General features: G+C 48.1%; 1 long non-coding RNA gene across 1 annotated transcript; it reads right to left on the reverse strand.

Annotated features, from left to right (window-relative positions):
* Nucleotides 1-76: 76 nt before the first annotated feature.
* On the reverse strand, nucleotides 77-5,851 carry LOC114052575. Its single transcript, XR_003570284.1, has 3 exons — nucleotides 5,788-5,851; nucleotides 1,657-1,764; nucleotides 77-596 (listed from the first exon to the last, which is right to left on the reverse strand). It is a non-coding gene; the product is annotated as an uncharacterized LOC114052575 (long non-coding RNA).
* Nucleotides 5,852-16,206: the final 10,355 nt, after the last annotated feature.

Consider the following 16,206-nt stretch of genomic DNA (forward strand, 5'->3'; position numbering starts at 1 on the left):
AGCACAGTGCCTGGCACATTAATCTTAACTTTTATCATTATTATTGTTGTTGTGGTTGTATTTTTCAGATTTGATGAATTCTTGGACGTTGTAACTGTCATCACTGAGGAAATTTCGAAAAGCGTTTCTTTAAAATTCTGAACAAACACCAAATAAAATGAGCACTTCTGTATACAAAGTAGAAGAGAAAAAAAGAGGACGCTACACGAATCTAAAGATCTCTATTATATGCAGCCTGTTTTTCCTTTTATGATATGACTATGATAAATTCAACATGTGATTTTCTTCATTGTGGCTGCACGTTAATGGATTCCTTATTGGTTTAAAACCACAACTCTGTCAGGGTGAGAAGAAATGTCCTTTGATGGAGCAATCTTGCCGCTGAAGTAAAAACTCATCCCGATCCAGCGTAAAATTCCAGGACAAAGAACAGATAATTAAAAACACCAACTGCTGGATGTTAAAATCAGAAGCAGAGTCACTGAGATTTTGGTGCCCTGCACCCCTGCTTTTCAGGCTGAGCTTTAGCTAACGCTCTACAGATCTTGGCAAGAGAAAAGGGTTGTTCCTTGCTTGTGTTCATTCTTGAGATGATCCTGAGTGAAAAAAACAAAATGAAACAAAACACAACACCAAAATTTCATATGCCCTGGTTGGTCCTAGAGGAACTTAAAATACAGGCAACTTACAGTCGCACCCACATTTATCACCTTTCCCCCTAGCCAACAAAAGTTTCGACTATCCTAAAAAAATTTTTAAAAATACACACACGTAACTCCCAAAGCTACCCTCCTCATCCATGTCCTTCTGGCCTTACTTCCATCATGCAAAGAAACACTAAAGAACAGAATTGGGTGGAGGTCCCAAGAGCTGAATGATGGGGCTTGACTTCTAGAATCGAGAAGTCAATAGCTGTTGTGACGATTAAAGGTGACTCTGGCTGTGAGCTTTCTCACATCTGATGCAGCATGAAAACAATCATTTATTTCCTTATTTTGTTATGGATTAAATTGTTCACTGCAAAGCTAGTGACTTTGACATTCGAATAGGTCCTGGGGGAGGGTACAGAGATAAGCCAAGGTTTGTGGGAAGAAGTTTCCCCAATTCATTTCATAATATGTGATAAATAGGGTGGGGGCTGAGCTAATTTGATAATTAATGAGGGAGATGTTGCAGCTCCAATTATTAACGTCCACAGAATATAATTCTTGACTGACTTAGAAGCCAAGATGAGAATGAATAAGAAAATGAGTCAGTAGCAGGTAGACAGAGGGGTGACCATCTGATGAAGGCCACACTCAGAGGGTGTAGACCCTAAACCCTCATACGTCTAAAATGCAGAATAACCTTTTTAGCCTTAATCTTCTTGGTATTTAAAAAAACAAAAAACTTTCCCAACCAGCTCTGTTCTTCTCCCCTGGCACTTTATCTAGGAGAGTGGGCAGGGGAATCGGCAGGAACAATAGCCGATAACCACAGGCTCCTCACACATCCTCCAAAACTTTTCAGTGTCACTGGCTGGGGCTTCTTGGGCTTCCTGGGCTTCCTTGGCGCCTCAGCTAAAGCCACAGCTTCTGTAAGAAGCCCTCCCCGATACCCCTTAATTCCACTGCCTTCCCTCAAAGGCTGCCTCCAGCCTCTCCTGTTAGGTCTCACCTGCACATAGTTGTTGGGGTGTTCCTCCCCCACCAGACCAGGAGCTCCTTGGGAGGCAGGACTGCTTGGCTTTCATTTTCTGTGTCTCCCCAGTGCTCAGCAAAGTACCTAGTAGTAGGCAATTCATAAATGCTTACCGACTTGATGCCAACCCAAGCCATACTGTAAAATCAGAACTCCAATGAGACAAAGGAGAAGAGATGTCTAGTGGGGTTTCCCCTGACCTGGTTGTGCACTGGAGTCCTTGGGCTGAAGGGGACCATGGATGGGGAAAAGAGGGGCCCCAGCAGGCAGGAAGGGGGAAAACAGAGAACTTGCCTGACCCCCACAGGATGCGGGCTCCTCCAGAGAATCACCTCCAAAGTAAGTGAGACACTACCGGTGAGAGAGTCGGCAAGAGGGTGGTGGAGGGCTCCTGGCCTGTGAACAGGTGACCCAGTCACTGGGCACACCTTCGTGCTCCCGTGCCAGAGCCTTACAACAGAAACACAAATGGGGGGGGGTGTGGAATCAGCAAGAAACAGACAGATGGAGGAGCACCGCCATGGCTACAGAAATAACCGGTATCCTCAGGGCCTGGTAAAACAGTCCTGTTCCCTACGGCCACACTGCTGGCTCGATGAGCTGGGTTCGGGCACCCTGTACTGACCCCCGTGTACATACAATTGACCTTTAAACTTACACACACTCAAGCACATTCACAGCCTTCACACACAGAGAGCACTCCAAGCACAGCCAGGGTGGCTGGACCGCTGTGGTAGGGAGAGGCCTAAGGAAGAATAAGGAAAGGAAGGCTGGGGCCTGTGCCAAATAGAGGCATTTCTCTTTGATCCTGCTCTAGTTGTGAACCCATTTGGCAATCTAGGGAGATCTAAGGAAGCCAGTGCAGAACAATTGTTTTAAATGCCTAAAATAAAATGCATAGGACTTACAAAAGAAACCCATCATACTGACAAGCAGTTATCAAAGTGTTTTGTTTTTAAAAACAAGTCTGAGATCCCCAGGTTAAGAATCCTAAAGGTAACAGAGAGCCCTGGGAGCTTCCTGAACAGAAGTGACGTGGTCGTATGGACGCTAGAGGAAGACCAGCATGGCTGTGTGAGGAGAACAGATTGGAGAATGGAGGGACTTGAGGCAAAGGGACCAAATCGGAGGCTACGACCATAATCCACAAGGGATGAGGGCCCGAATGAAGGGACAGCTTGGTGGAGGGAAGGGGACAGATTCAAGAGCGAGCGAGGAGGGAGAGGGACGACAGTCAAGAACTGGCAATGGGTTGAACAGGCTTGTTCAGGGATTGTGAGGAGCTAAGGACAACAATCAGTTTGCAAACCCGGGCGATGGGGAGGGCTGTGATGTCCTTGGCGGTAACAGGGGCCGGGTAAAAGAGGGAGGATTTGGGATGAAAGTCACACTGAGTCTGAGCTTCCTACTGGACGTTCAGATTGTAATGTGCAATTAAGTACTTGCTGAAATAGGATGGGAGCTCAGGAAAATCAGGACTGAGAGTAATCAGGACAGAGGCGACAATCAGATTCGAGGGCTGTGCCCAAGCACACAGTACATTGTGCCAATCCTTGGACCCATCCGTACCACTACCAGGTCTGCACCCCAAGGAGCACAAAGAAGGAAGAAAGGACCCATATATACAAAAACATGGAGAGTAGCTCATCTCATAATGGCAAAGAACGGGAACACGAGGGGGTGCCCATCCACTGGGAAATGGATGAACAAAATACAGTCTAGGAACATAATAGGATACCGTCATGCTGCCATAAGAAGTAACAAAAGGGACAGTTTCAGAACAACCTGGGAGGTCCTGTAGGAAATGATGCAGAGTGAAGGAAGCCAAAGTAGGAAAACAACTCAGACAAAAACTCAGACAAAAACGACGACACTCTAAAGACAACTTTGAACAACTGATCAATGCCATTGATAAGCCAAGATTTCAGAGGAAGGCAGATGAAGCAGCTGGCCCAGCTCCTGCTGAAGAAGGGACAGCATCAGGGCATGCTTTAGGGCGTGGCCGATGTGGGGATTTGTTTTGCCCGACTATGCATGTGTTTAGGAAAAAAAAAGGTTTTGTTTTTATTTTCTTTCTCAATTGCTGAGGGGTGAGTTGGGAGGAAGATAAAATAAATGCTTATAATTTTTAAAAAATTAATCAAAACAAATTAAACTCACGTGAGCTAAGGCCAGCAAGAGTACTCAATGCAGACAGGAAAGGGAAGAGGGCCAAGGAGTAAGCCAAACACATGAGCAGGGGAAGTGAGGATGAGGATTCCCACACTCCCCCAGATTGTATATTCTCATTCACCACAACTTTCCCACCCCAAAGCTCCAATCTCCCTGGAATATGTTTCACAGGCAACAAACTTCCCATCATCCCTAAATCTTTTCCTCTCCCACTCCTTCCATCTGCTAGCTTTTCCTAAACCTGGCTCCCCGCAATGATGCAGACTGCCTGGTCACCTTTCCTCATGTGTCTCGCCTCACTGCTCAAGATGGAACACACCTTGCTCCCCACTGCCACCTCCACGTGCTCCCCCTTCCTCCATCACTCAGTGACCTTCCCTCCTCTGAGGTTCATGCTGTTCCCATCGATGACCCAATTAAAATCCTGGGAGCTGTTGTCTAGAGACCCCTGGGTCACTCCCCTTCCTTCCTCAATGAGACTAGTACATAGCTCACAATTTTTCTCTCCTCCTCAACCCCTGCCCTCATACTATGGGACTTCAACACACATACTGACTTCCCTCAGGCGTCCTGACCACTCACTTCTTCAACCTACTCTCCTCCCAAGGACTACCCCACCTCAGCCACCCTGACGGTGCCCGCCCTGGCACGAGCCTTCATCACCTCATACCTGGATTATTTCAATCGTCTATTGCTGGGTCTGCCTGCCTAAGTCTCTCCTCACTCCAATTCATCTTTCATTCAGCCACTAAAGTGATATTCCTAAAGCGCAGACGAACACAACATGCTGTCCGGACTTCGAGGCACTTCACACCTTTCCCATCCTCTCCCGTTCCTCCCCAGCCAGCCCTCTGGGCTCCAGGGGCACCCACCCAGCGTGCTCCAGGGAGGAGCCCCTTGCCTCTGGGCTCTGGGCATTCTCTCTGGCTGCCCCCCTCCTCTGCTCCACTCCCTGGCGTCCCCGCTTCCATCCCCACTGGAATGTCCCCGTCTGCAGGAGTGGGTCCCACTCAAACAGAACGGTCCCGTGGGATGCTGACTGACTTAAAGCCCGAGCTAGCATTACCTACGGTCCAATGTATTTTTGCTGGGTTAACTATTTCCCAATTGCATTTTAAAGGGCTCAGGAGACAGGCAGGCTGAGTGCGACCCCTCTACCCGACTCCCCTTCATCCGGGCAGCCTCCCCCTTAGAGGGGAAGCTCCCTGAAGGCAGGCGCGGGGCCCGGGACACAGTAGGCTCCTCATCCACGTCTGACTGAGAAGGCGTTGAAGAGGGAGAGAGAGCAGGGGCCACCCCCAGGGGGAGGGGGAATGCTGAACTCGGACAAGACCCCCGGCCAGGGTCGTTCTGGCCAAGGGAGGAGGGAACAGGGCCTATGGGAGGCCCTGGGTGAGCTGAGAAAAGAGGGGAGGGGCCGAGGGTCTTCGGGATGGGGGATATGTGGGCTTGGGGGTCTGCCGGCTGATGAGGTGGGGGGCGATCTGCGGGAAAAGCTAGGAGGGGGCAGGGCATGGGGGGAGATGGGAAGAGAAATCGGACCCACGCAGAGAATCCAAGCCAAACTCTCCAGATCAGGCCGTCCCGCGTGGCAGATCACACGCACACGGACACGCGGCCCACGCCTTGAAACCTCACTCCCACGTGCAAGTACATATACGCGCGCGCGTTCCCGGAGGCCCCACGATCCTCCACGGGAGCATAACCGGGCGCACACGCGAGCAACCCTGTGCGTACACGAGCAACCGCTCACTCCCCCACCAGAGCACGGCCCGGAGGGGGCGGGGAGCGGGAGGGGACGCCGCGCCTGCGCACTGACTCGCCCGCAGGAGGCGCCCGGCAGGGCCCAGGGGCGGTGCGCAGGCAGGGGGAGGCGTCGGCGGGGGACGCTGCGCGTGCGCACTCCCTCCCTCAGGCCCTCCCTTCTGCACTCACGCGCTGGCTCAGACCCTCGAGCCGCCCCCGGAGCCCCGGGCTGCGAGTCTGGCCTCCTGGAAGGAACACGGCTTCAGCCTTCTGACACCCGGGAGAACGCTTCCCCAAAATGGGAAGTCTACGTCATTCCGCACCTGAGGGGCCTCCCGGTGCATTCTGGCATATGGAGTTCAGAAGCAGGACGGCGCCTCCTGGCCCGCACTGCGCAGGCGCCGCTTCAGCCATTCACTTCGACGGGTCCGAGCTTTCCTCTCCCGACGGAGTCTCTGCGCCTGCGCATTGGGAAGGGCGGCGCTCATACACCGCCCCCGGCGCCGGGCGGGGTTCACCCTTCGTCCAAGGAGGGGCTCACCGGAAGGGTGAGAGCCCCTCCCCCAAGGGAAGTTCCAGAATGCCATTCAAAGAGGATTCTCCTTGTGCGCGGCCTGGCTGGGAAGTTCCAACTGGGGACCCCAGAGCCCCCCGAGGGAAACGTCTCCCGTGGTCAGGATCGCTTCCGCGGGAGGGGCCTGGACCACGGCCTCCTTCCCCTCTGGGCCACGGCCCGAATTCCCGGCATCCCCTCCCGGGAAGCTGGGGTCCTTGGCCGGATTCCCTTTGGTTCCCTTCGACGGTGCGGGGCGTGACGCCCAAGCCCCATTCACAGGGCTTTGAACACTGTGTTGCACCCTTCCCAGGTCTCAGTTTCCCCATTTGTAAACAACAAGAGAGGTGGATTAGAGGGTATTGAAGGTTTTTTCCAGTGTTGACCTTCTCTGACCTCTACCTTTGGTCTATTAAAACCATGACCGCAAAGGCTAAGATGATGGCATGATGCGATACCAAAGTGGGTAGAGGCAAATAAAAAGGCTTCATTTATAGAGGTGGAAGGGATCTCAGAAACTAATAATTTCCACAACCTCCCCCCCCCTTAAACAAAGGAGGAAACAGGCTTATGTCATGACGCTGGGTTACCTGGCCAGAATTACACAGCTACCAAGCATCTGAGACAGGATTCAAACTCACATCTTCCTGTCTCTAGCCTCTATGTGAGAGAGAGAGCCCTGGGCTTGGAGTCAGAGAAATAGGAGTTGAAATTCAGTGTCAGACACTTACTAGCTCTGTGACCCTGGGCAAGTCACTTAATCTCTTTCTCAGGTTCCTCAACTGTAAAGTAGGGATACTAACAGCACCTACTTCCTTCACATGGTTGTTTCGGGGATCAAATGAGATAATATTTGCAAAGTGTTTAGCACATTGCCTGCTGTAAAAGCATAAAAAATGGGCAGCCTGGTGGTGCCGTGGAGAGAGCACCGGCTCTGGAGTCAAGAGGACCTGAGTTCAAATCCGGCCTCAGACACTTGACACTTACTAGCTGTGTGACTCTGGGCAAGTCACTTAACTCTGAATGCCTCACCAAAAAAAACCGCATAAACTGCCCCCCCCCCAAAAACTTATTAAATGCTTACTATGTGCAAAACATCCTTGCAAACAGAAGAGATAGTCCTTGCTGGCAGGGAGCTCATAGTCTAGAGGAGAAGACAACACATAGATCTCAGCTGCAAGCCAGACGGAAAGATCCCTTGAGGCATGTTTTCCTGTCTCCCACAGTACACAGATTCCATTGCCCCACCAACACTTCTCTTCACTCATCCACCCTCTCATTCAGCTTCAGTCCTTTCTGCTCTCAAAGACTATCAGTAATCACTGTAAGACCAGGGTTCCAGGACTTGCTCCCTCCTAGCGGATGGTGCCCTGAAGCTTCAGTGAAAGGTCTTGGGGCAGATGTCTTCTCTGGGCTGGAGTCCCTTTCCTGGGTGAAGCTGGGGCTTACAGACCCAAAGTCAAGGTCACTTGACCTGGGGCTCAGACCCTCAGCCCAGCTGGACCCTGCTCTCCCCTCCCTCAGGACTCCTCCAGGGGCTACCCAGGCCAGAGAATGACTGGAGGTAGTGGGCTGGACCATGACCTCATGACCACACACTGTAACTGGGGCCCTGGACATACAAAGTGACAGGAGATCAGTTTCATTCTTTTCATGAACCTACTTTTTAAAAAAAATATTTATATTTAGTTTTCAATATTCACTTTCATAAGATTTTGAGTTTTAAATTTTCTCCACCTCTGTCCCCTCCCCCCATCCCAACTTGGCATGCAATCTGATATAGGCTCTACATATACATTCATATTAAACGTTTTCACATTAGTCTTGTAAAAAAGAATTAGAACCAATTGGAGAAACTACAAGAAAGAAGAAACAAAACAAAAAAAAAGAGCATATAGTATACTTCCATCTGCATTCAGACTCCAGCGTTCTTTCTTTGGATGTGGATAGCATTTTCCATCATGAGACTTCTGGAGATGTCTTAGATCCTTGCATTGCTGAGAAGAGCTAAGTCTAACAAAAGTCAGTCATCACACAACATGGCTGTTACTGTGTACAACCTTCTCCTGGTTCTGCTCACTTCACTCAGCATCAGACCATACAAGTCTCTCCAGGTTTTTCTGAAGTCCACCTGCTTGTCATTTCTTATAGCACAGTAGTATTCCATTACATTCATATACCACAACTTGTTCAGCCATTCCCCAATGGATGGTCATTCCTCCAATTTCCAATTCTTTGCCATCACAAAAAGAGCTGTTATAAATATTTTTGTATATGTGGGTCCTTTTCCCATTTTTATGATCTCTTTGGGATACAGCCTAGAAGTCAAAGGGTATGCACATTTTTATAGCCCTTTGGGCATAGTTCCAAATTGCTCTCCAGAATGGTTGGATCAGTTCACAACTCCACCAACAATGCATTAGCGTTCTAATTTTCCCACATCTTCTCCAACATTTATCATTTTCAGGAACCTAATGCTACCAGCGAGGGCAGAGGTCAGACACTGGCAGAAGGCCCACCACCTGGCATTAAACTGTTTGGGGCACAGCAAGTCATCAAGAACACCAAAATGTGGAGGGGGTGAGACCCCTGGCCAACCCCTAACCTCCCACACATCCCAAGTACCCTCGAGGGTACACGCTTACCCATAAACGCCTCCTCCATCCACACTCTAATAAACTAATAAATGCTCATTCATACACACACACACACACACACACACACACACACACCGGATCACAATTATGCTTTCACGTGTCTCTACGGGTAGGACACACCGCCCCCCCATGCACACAATCCTGCTCCCCCAACACTGACCCACCCATGCCCTGCACAGCCTTTCCTGCATCCCCGGGGCCATGCGCGTGCGCATACACTCTTCAAAGACCCCCCCCCCCCCCCCCGCCCTGCAGGGAGAAGGAGAGGCTCGCATCCGCTCTCTCCTCTCCAGTTCAAGGGGAGTGGAGGCGATCGGTCAGAGCATGCGCACTCCTCCCCTCCCGCTCTCTTCCCCCGCCCGCCCCATCGAGGAGGAAGTTGGGGCTACGCAGGCGCAGTCCTCTGCTCCCCAGCTCCCTCCCTCACTGGCGCCCTCAACCGCTGGGGCGCTCACCAGGAGTCCGAGCTGGAAGTCTCGCCTCAAGCTACCAGACCAGGGCTTCTCCCTCAGGGCCCATCCTCACGATCTATTGTGGGACGTGTCTGACAAACGGAGGGATCCCGCCCTCCCCCCAACAGGCATCAAATTCATGGGCATTCTGGGAAATGTAGTCCGGAAGCAGAAAAGCTTTTGCGGCCCTCCCGAGCAGGCGCAGTACCGACTAGGAGCCACGAGGGGGCTCCATGAGCCTCCTTTCCCAGGAGTGGCTTAGCAGTCTGTACACTGGGCTGCTCTCGGGTGTTCCTTGTATCCTGGTTAGCTGAGCCAAGTGTTCCGTTGCCTTCTTTCCCAGACTGCATGGTGTTCATTTGGTAGAGATATTCTGCATGTTCTTACACTGGTTCTTATCTTCCTCCATAGACAATCCGCCCCTTGGGGAAGTTCCCTTTCGTTTGGGGCTTTTTATCCCCAGCCATCAGCAGAGTGCCTGGCACACAGGAGGCAGCTAATAAATGCTCATTCAGTCATCATTTTTTCATTCATTCACGAGAGGAATCTTCATCTCCGTGAAGAGGTGATTTCCCCCCTTAAGTCAAACCAGTTAAGATGGTGGGAATACTCAGAAGGGAACTTCTGGATCTTGACTACTCATCTGGTGGTTAGTCAAGTAACCAGTATTTGTTAAAGATTTTCTACGTGCCAAGCACCGTGGCAAGTGCTGGGGGATACAACACAAAAAAGAAGCAATTCCTGCCTTCAAGGAACTTGTGTTCTATTGAGGAAAAACAAGGTGCAGATCCAGAGCTGGAAGGGACCGTCTGGTCCAACAGCCTTATTTCACAAGTGAAAAAGCGAAGCATCAGAGGAGAAACGGAATGCCTATGGGCACGCTGGCAGTATAAATCATAAATACACACTGGCAGTATAAATCATAAAGAGAAACTGAACTCATTCCTTTCAAGGTCAGGCTAGGCTTCTTATCCAGGCTGCCCAGCCATTTGACAAAGATAACAAAGATGGAAATAGTCAGTTTTGGAGGGATTGTGTAAAGGTAGGCACACTAATGCTCTGTTCATGGAGCTATGAATTAGAATGCCCGTTATGGAAAGCAATCTGAAATTTATGCAAAGAATGCACCTTTTGTTTTGGTTGGGCAATGGGGGTTAAGTGACTTGCCCAGGGTCACACAGCTAGTAAGTGTTATGTATCTCAGGCCACATTTGAACTCAGGTCCTCCTGAATCCAGGGCCAGTTCTCTATCCACTGTACCACTTAGCTGCCCCTAAAATGCATCTTTTGACCCAGAGATTCAACTTCTCTGTCTATGCCCCAGAGCAGTCATTGACAAGAAGAAAAGCTCCCTATATATCCTGCCTCTGAGAAATTATTTGTTTTATGTTGTTTGTCAATCTAAAGTTTCAGGTGCTTGGACCTCACTGGAGCTCAGATCCATCCCAACCTTGCAGCCAGGATTCTGTGTGGGATGATCGTAGCCAGCCAGCTAGCCTGGAGACCAGCCGGGAAGCCTGGGAAAGCCAGAGTGCTTGAGACTTGAGCCCAAAGAGGGTTTAGGATTTGGAACTTGGGACTGTGCTCTGTAGGAACTGAGCTGAGCTATGAACCTAAAGGAGAGAGGAGGATTACGCCCCATATGTTGGCGAGTAAGTTTGTATATTTGTAATTACGCTTTTTCAAATAAATATTCCTCCATAAAAGCTAATCCAGCTAAATGGAACTGGGGTTCAGTGGATCTCCCTATAATTAAAGGGAACACCATTAGTGGCGACTAGAGCTATTTGCAGAGAGCCTAGATACCCCCCCCCAACCTCCCCTCCCCCTGAAGGAGACTGGGGAACCCTGGGGGAGGGGTAGAGATTTAATATCTAACCTTGGCAGTGGAGGCCAAGGTGGTCATTGTTATATGTTTTGTAGGATCTGGAGTAAAAGAGACTGAGAGGGGAAAAATATTGTCCCTCCTAGTTCAGTTTGTGGCTCTGGAGCTTTGAGTGAAAGAACCTTTGCTGGCTTCACAGCCAACCAAAGGAGGTTGTGTCCACTTATGTGGTGGGGATCTGAGTAGCTCTATGTCACACGATCTAGGTGTGCCTAAGACATGCACCTTTGAGAACCTCCACGTTAAGCAAACTGGGCATGCTCCAAATGCCCCTACTAGAGTAAGACAAGAAAGATACATTAGAAGAATAAGGAAAAATAAAGAGAAAACAAAAGTATCCTTTTTGCAGACGATAGAATGATTTATGATTTGACTCTGAAGAGTCAACCAAAAATTAATTGAAATATCAATTCAGTAAAGTCCCAAAATATAAAATAAATTCATATAAATCATCACCTTTCCTGTATATCATATACAAAACCCAGAAGGAAGAGCTAGAAAGAGAAATTTCATTAAAAACAACAACAGAAGCTATAAAATATTTGTGAACGCATCTACCAAGATGTGTACACGAACCATAGGTGGCACAGGAGTCAGGAAGACTTGAGTTCAAATCCACCCTCAGATATTTACTGCCTGGGCCATCCTGGGCAAATCACTTAAACCCCAGTCTGCCTCAGTTTTCTCATCTATAAAATGGTAATAATAGCACCTATCTCACAGGGTTATCATGAGAATCAGATGAGATAATATTTGTAAATCTCTTAGCACAGTGCCTGGCACATAGTAGAAGCTTAATAAATTCATGTTTCCTTCTCTTCCCCATATAAATCCAACTATAAAACACTCTTCAAAAAAAAATAAAGACAAATAATTGGAGAAACATTAATTGCTTATGGAGAGGTTAAGTAAAAATGACAATACATTAATTTACCAACTCAGTGTTATACCAAACTACCTATTTTATAGAGCTAGAAAAAATGGTAATGAAATTCATATAGATGAACAAAATATTTAGGAACCTCAAGGGTAATATTGAAGCAAGTGAGGAGGAAAGGATCTCAAACTGTACTACAAAGCAGTCATCATTATTTGGTGCAGGTTAAAAAATAGAGAGGTTAGGTAAATAGGTACAATACATTCAGAAGGAAGCAAACATAGTATCCCAGTGTTAGATAAATCCAAAGACTCTAGTTATTGAGAGAAAGGCCGACAAAAACAGCTGTTGAAAATGGACAGAGACTTGGCAGAAATTAAGTTTAGACCAACACCTCACATAATACATCAAGATAAACTCCAAAAGGATCTTATAGACTAGCTTACATGACTTGGGTCACATCAAAAACAAATTAGAAGAACAAAGAAGAAATCACCTCTCAGACCTATGGATAAGAGAAAAGTTCATGATTAAAGAAGTGTTAGGTAGTATCACACTACATTAAAATGGACAGTTTTGGCTATATGAAATTAAAATGTTTTTCATAAACAAATGTAATGTGGTCAAAATTAGAAGGAAAACAAGTAAATGGGGAAAAGCTTTGCAAGAAGTTGCTCTGATACAAGTCTTTAATCCACTATATGAAGAGTTGATGCAAATTTATAAGACTAAGAGCCATTTCCCAATTGTTAAAGGATATGAACGGGCAGTTTTCAAAGAAAGAAATCCAAGTGATCAACAGCCATATGAAAAAAGTGCCTTAAATCTGTAGTAATAACGGAAATACACAGTGAAGCAATTTTGAGATTCCGCTTCGGATCTTTCAGTCTGACAAAGATGACAAAAGATGAAAATGACAAATGTAGGAGGGGCTATAGGAAAATAAGCGCACTGGTGTATTGTTGGTGAAGCTGTGAATTAGTCCGGTCATTTTAGAAAGTAACCTAAAACTACGTCCCCAGAATTACTAAATCATGCATGCCCTTTGACCCACTTATACCAGTACTAGTCCCTACCTCAAAAGAGATCATAGAAAGAGGCAAAACATCTTTATGTTAGAAACATACTTGACAGACAGTGAATGTCAAAGCAGCAAAATTTACTACAGGAGAATCTACGTTTCTGGCTAGAAGCGGGCTGCACTCTCCTTCAGGGAGGAGTGAGCACTGAGTACAGACAGGAGAGCTTTTCACTGTTAATTAGGCGAGAGCCCTCCCATCAGAAAGCTGGTTGGCCAACCTTCTTCCAGGTCACAATCTTCCTCATATGTCCCTCGTATGTTTGCTCCCTGATGTGTCTAAAACATGTTATCATGCGTTCCATGATCAGTTAATGAGGCTCTAATTTTATGCAGGGTGTGTCAGTTAATATTATATTAGCTAATTAAGCATTCGCTGTAGCAATTTTGAGTCATCCTGTTGCTACCCCTAACCGGTTTGAGTCGGATCGGTTCTTATCCTAAACTTGCATTTTTCTTGAAACTACCGGCTTACTTCTTATTGGCTAAGCCCACCTGCAGTGCAACTGTTTCTTTCTACTTTGAAACAACTTGGTTATCCATACTCCCAGCACTATCCTATCTCTGTGGAAACCTATCCCTTGCCTGACTCTCACAGTTCCCAGCATTATTCTGTCTTTGTGGAAACTTAACCCTTACCTGACTCTCACATTTATGTTCACAAATGTCTGTTATAGCAGCTCTTTTTGTAATAGCCAGAAATTGGAAACTGTGGGGCCATCTTCCTACTTTGGAATGGCTCACCAAATGATGGTACATGAATGCAATGGGATATTACTGTGCCATAAGAAATGACAAAATGGACAATTTCAGAGGAAACTGGGAATATATGTATGAATGATGCAGAGTAAAGTGAGCAGAGTTAGAATTTATGCAATGATAACATTATAGAGCAAAAACAACTTTGAACGACGGAAAAATTCGATCATTGAAATGATAAGACTACCAATCCAGAAGACTGATATTGAAATACTCGTCTTTAGCCAGAGAGGTGATAAACTTAAGATGCAGAGAGAGACAACATTTTGAGGCATGGCAGATATAAGAATTTGATTTGTTGGTTTACCTATGATGAGGGTTTACTTTTTCAGTTTTTATTAGTCCATCTGGGGGTCAGTGTGTGGGACAGATTATAAATATATGTAAAAATAAAAAAAAAACATGAATCTGGCCATGTTACTCATCTACTCCAGTTGCTCCCAATTACCCACATGCTCAAATATAAAGTCTTTGCTTGGCCTTTAAAGCTCTTCCCAACTTCACCCCTCTCCATCTTTTCTGTCTTCTTAGACTTTATTCCTTTCCACAAACTCAATGATCGTGCTCTGTTGGCTTACTTACTGTTCCCCATGTTCTATCTCTCATTTCTGTGCCTTTAAGCTGGATGGTCTCTACAAATGGAACGTTGTCTCTCCTTTCTACCTTCTCCTAGAGGCCTTTTCCAGTCCCAGGAGTTTTCCCTTTAAGGTCACCTTTGATCTGTTCTGTGTAAATCTTGTATCTTTTTTTCATCTCCATGCCTCCCAAAAGAGAAGGTAAACCTTCAAATAACAGAGATTCTCAGTTCTATTTATGCAGCCCCTTTTCTGTTCTGCTTTACACACGTCAATAAGTCATTAAATATTTATTAAGTGCCTACTATGTTCCAGGCTAAGCTCTGGAGATAAAAAGAAAGGCAAAGACAGTCCCTGCTCTCCAGGGACTGAGAATGTTCCTTTTATTTGGTATTTGTTAATTTCTAAAACTGAAAAAAAAATGGAAGCTGCTTGTGGGCAGTGAGTTTCTGCCTTTCTTCGGGTCCCCAGATTTCCTTGTGTCTTGACCACTTTTTAATGGAATAGGTCCATTTAATTAAAGTCACTTAGCCTCTCTAGGCCTTAGTGTCCTTGGCTTTAAAATGAGGGGAGGGAAAAACTATATTACTCCTAAACTCCTTTCAAGTTTCATGGAAGGAATGAAGGAAATAGAAATTCCTAATCTGAGTTCCTAATCCTAAATCCTAAATCTGAGTTCCTATTTAGGAAGTTTGCATCCATTTAATTTGGAATGCAATGGTAATGAGCTGGAACCGGAAACCGAAGACCCAGGTTTGAGTCCTGGCTCTGTCCCGGGCAAGTCACTGGCCCTCTCTGGGCCTCAGTTTCCTCATCTGCTCCACGTGGGAGTTGGATTCAATCACATCTATGACTCCTTACAGCGTAGACGCCTCCACCTCTCGTCCCCTAGAGGGAGCGCTCTGCTCTCTTTCGTCTGGGAGAGGAGGGCCGCGGAGCACTCTGGGAGTTGGAGTCCGAGACAGCGCGTGCGCGGGGCGGTCCGGGCGCCGTCTCCGGACTCCATTTCCCAGCATGCATTCGCCCCCCCTCTTCCCTCCTCCCAACCCGGTGTCCAGGATGCTTAGTGCCTCTAGCCAGTCCAATGAGGGACGCCCCCCCCCGAGCGATGCATTGTGGGAGTTCTCTATCGAAGAGTACAAAGCTCCAGGGCTGGTTTCTCAAGCTGGTGCCGGAGTGTGGGGCGGCAGGGGGAGGGAGTCTGAGTGCGCAGGCGCCACTCCTCTTCTCCCCCCCCCCCGCTTCCCTCATTGCCCCGCCCCCTGCTCTGAGAGCCGGGCTCAGAGTTCCCGGTCCTTGGCGGTGAGTGAGTGAAAGTGTGTGTGGGCACGAGAGCTGGTGCCCACGCGTGTCCGGGAGTGTGCGCGCACCCGTGCACGGCTCTGGGCTGCCATGGCCCGCTCCGGATCTGCGGGCGACTTTATGGGTGGGAATGAGGTGGGTTCGCCTGCGAGTGCGGAGCGGTGTGGAAGGTCGCGGGTGGGCGTGGGGGGCGCGCGGTTCTGGGGACCTTGCTGTGGCCCGGCAGCTGCGTTGGCAGAGAGCCCCGCGGGGGTGGGGGGTGGGGGTCGCAGTGACTTAGATTGTCTCTGTCTTGGGTAGACGAGGTAGAAAGCCTGAGTGCCCACGTGTGACCGTGATGCCTTCCTTGCCCCTGCTGCTGCCCGGGCCCCCAGGACGGTGCCCACCCGAGGACAGGCACCTGGACTCATTCCCGAAGATGAAGGCGGCGAAGGGGACCCCCGGGCAGAGGAAGCCAGCCCACGGGGGTT

This window comes from Vombatus ursinus, unplaced genomic scaffold (assembly GCF_900497805.2).
Source record: "Vombatus ursinus unplaced genomic scaffold, bare-nosed wombat genome assembly UNPS02014808.1, whole genome shotgun sequence".
NCBI classification, from domain to species: domain Eukaryota; kingdom Metazoa; phylum Chordata; class Mammalia; order Diprotodontia; family Vombatidae; genus Vombatus; species Vombatus ursinus.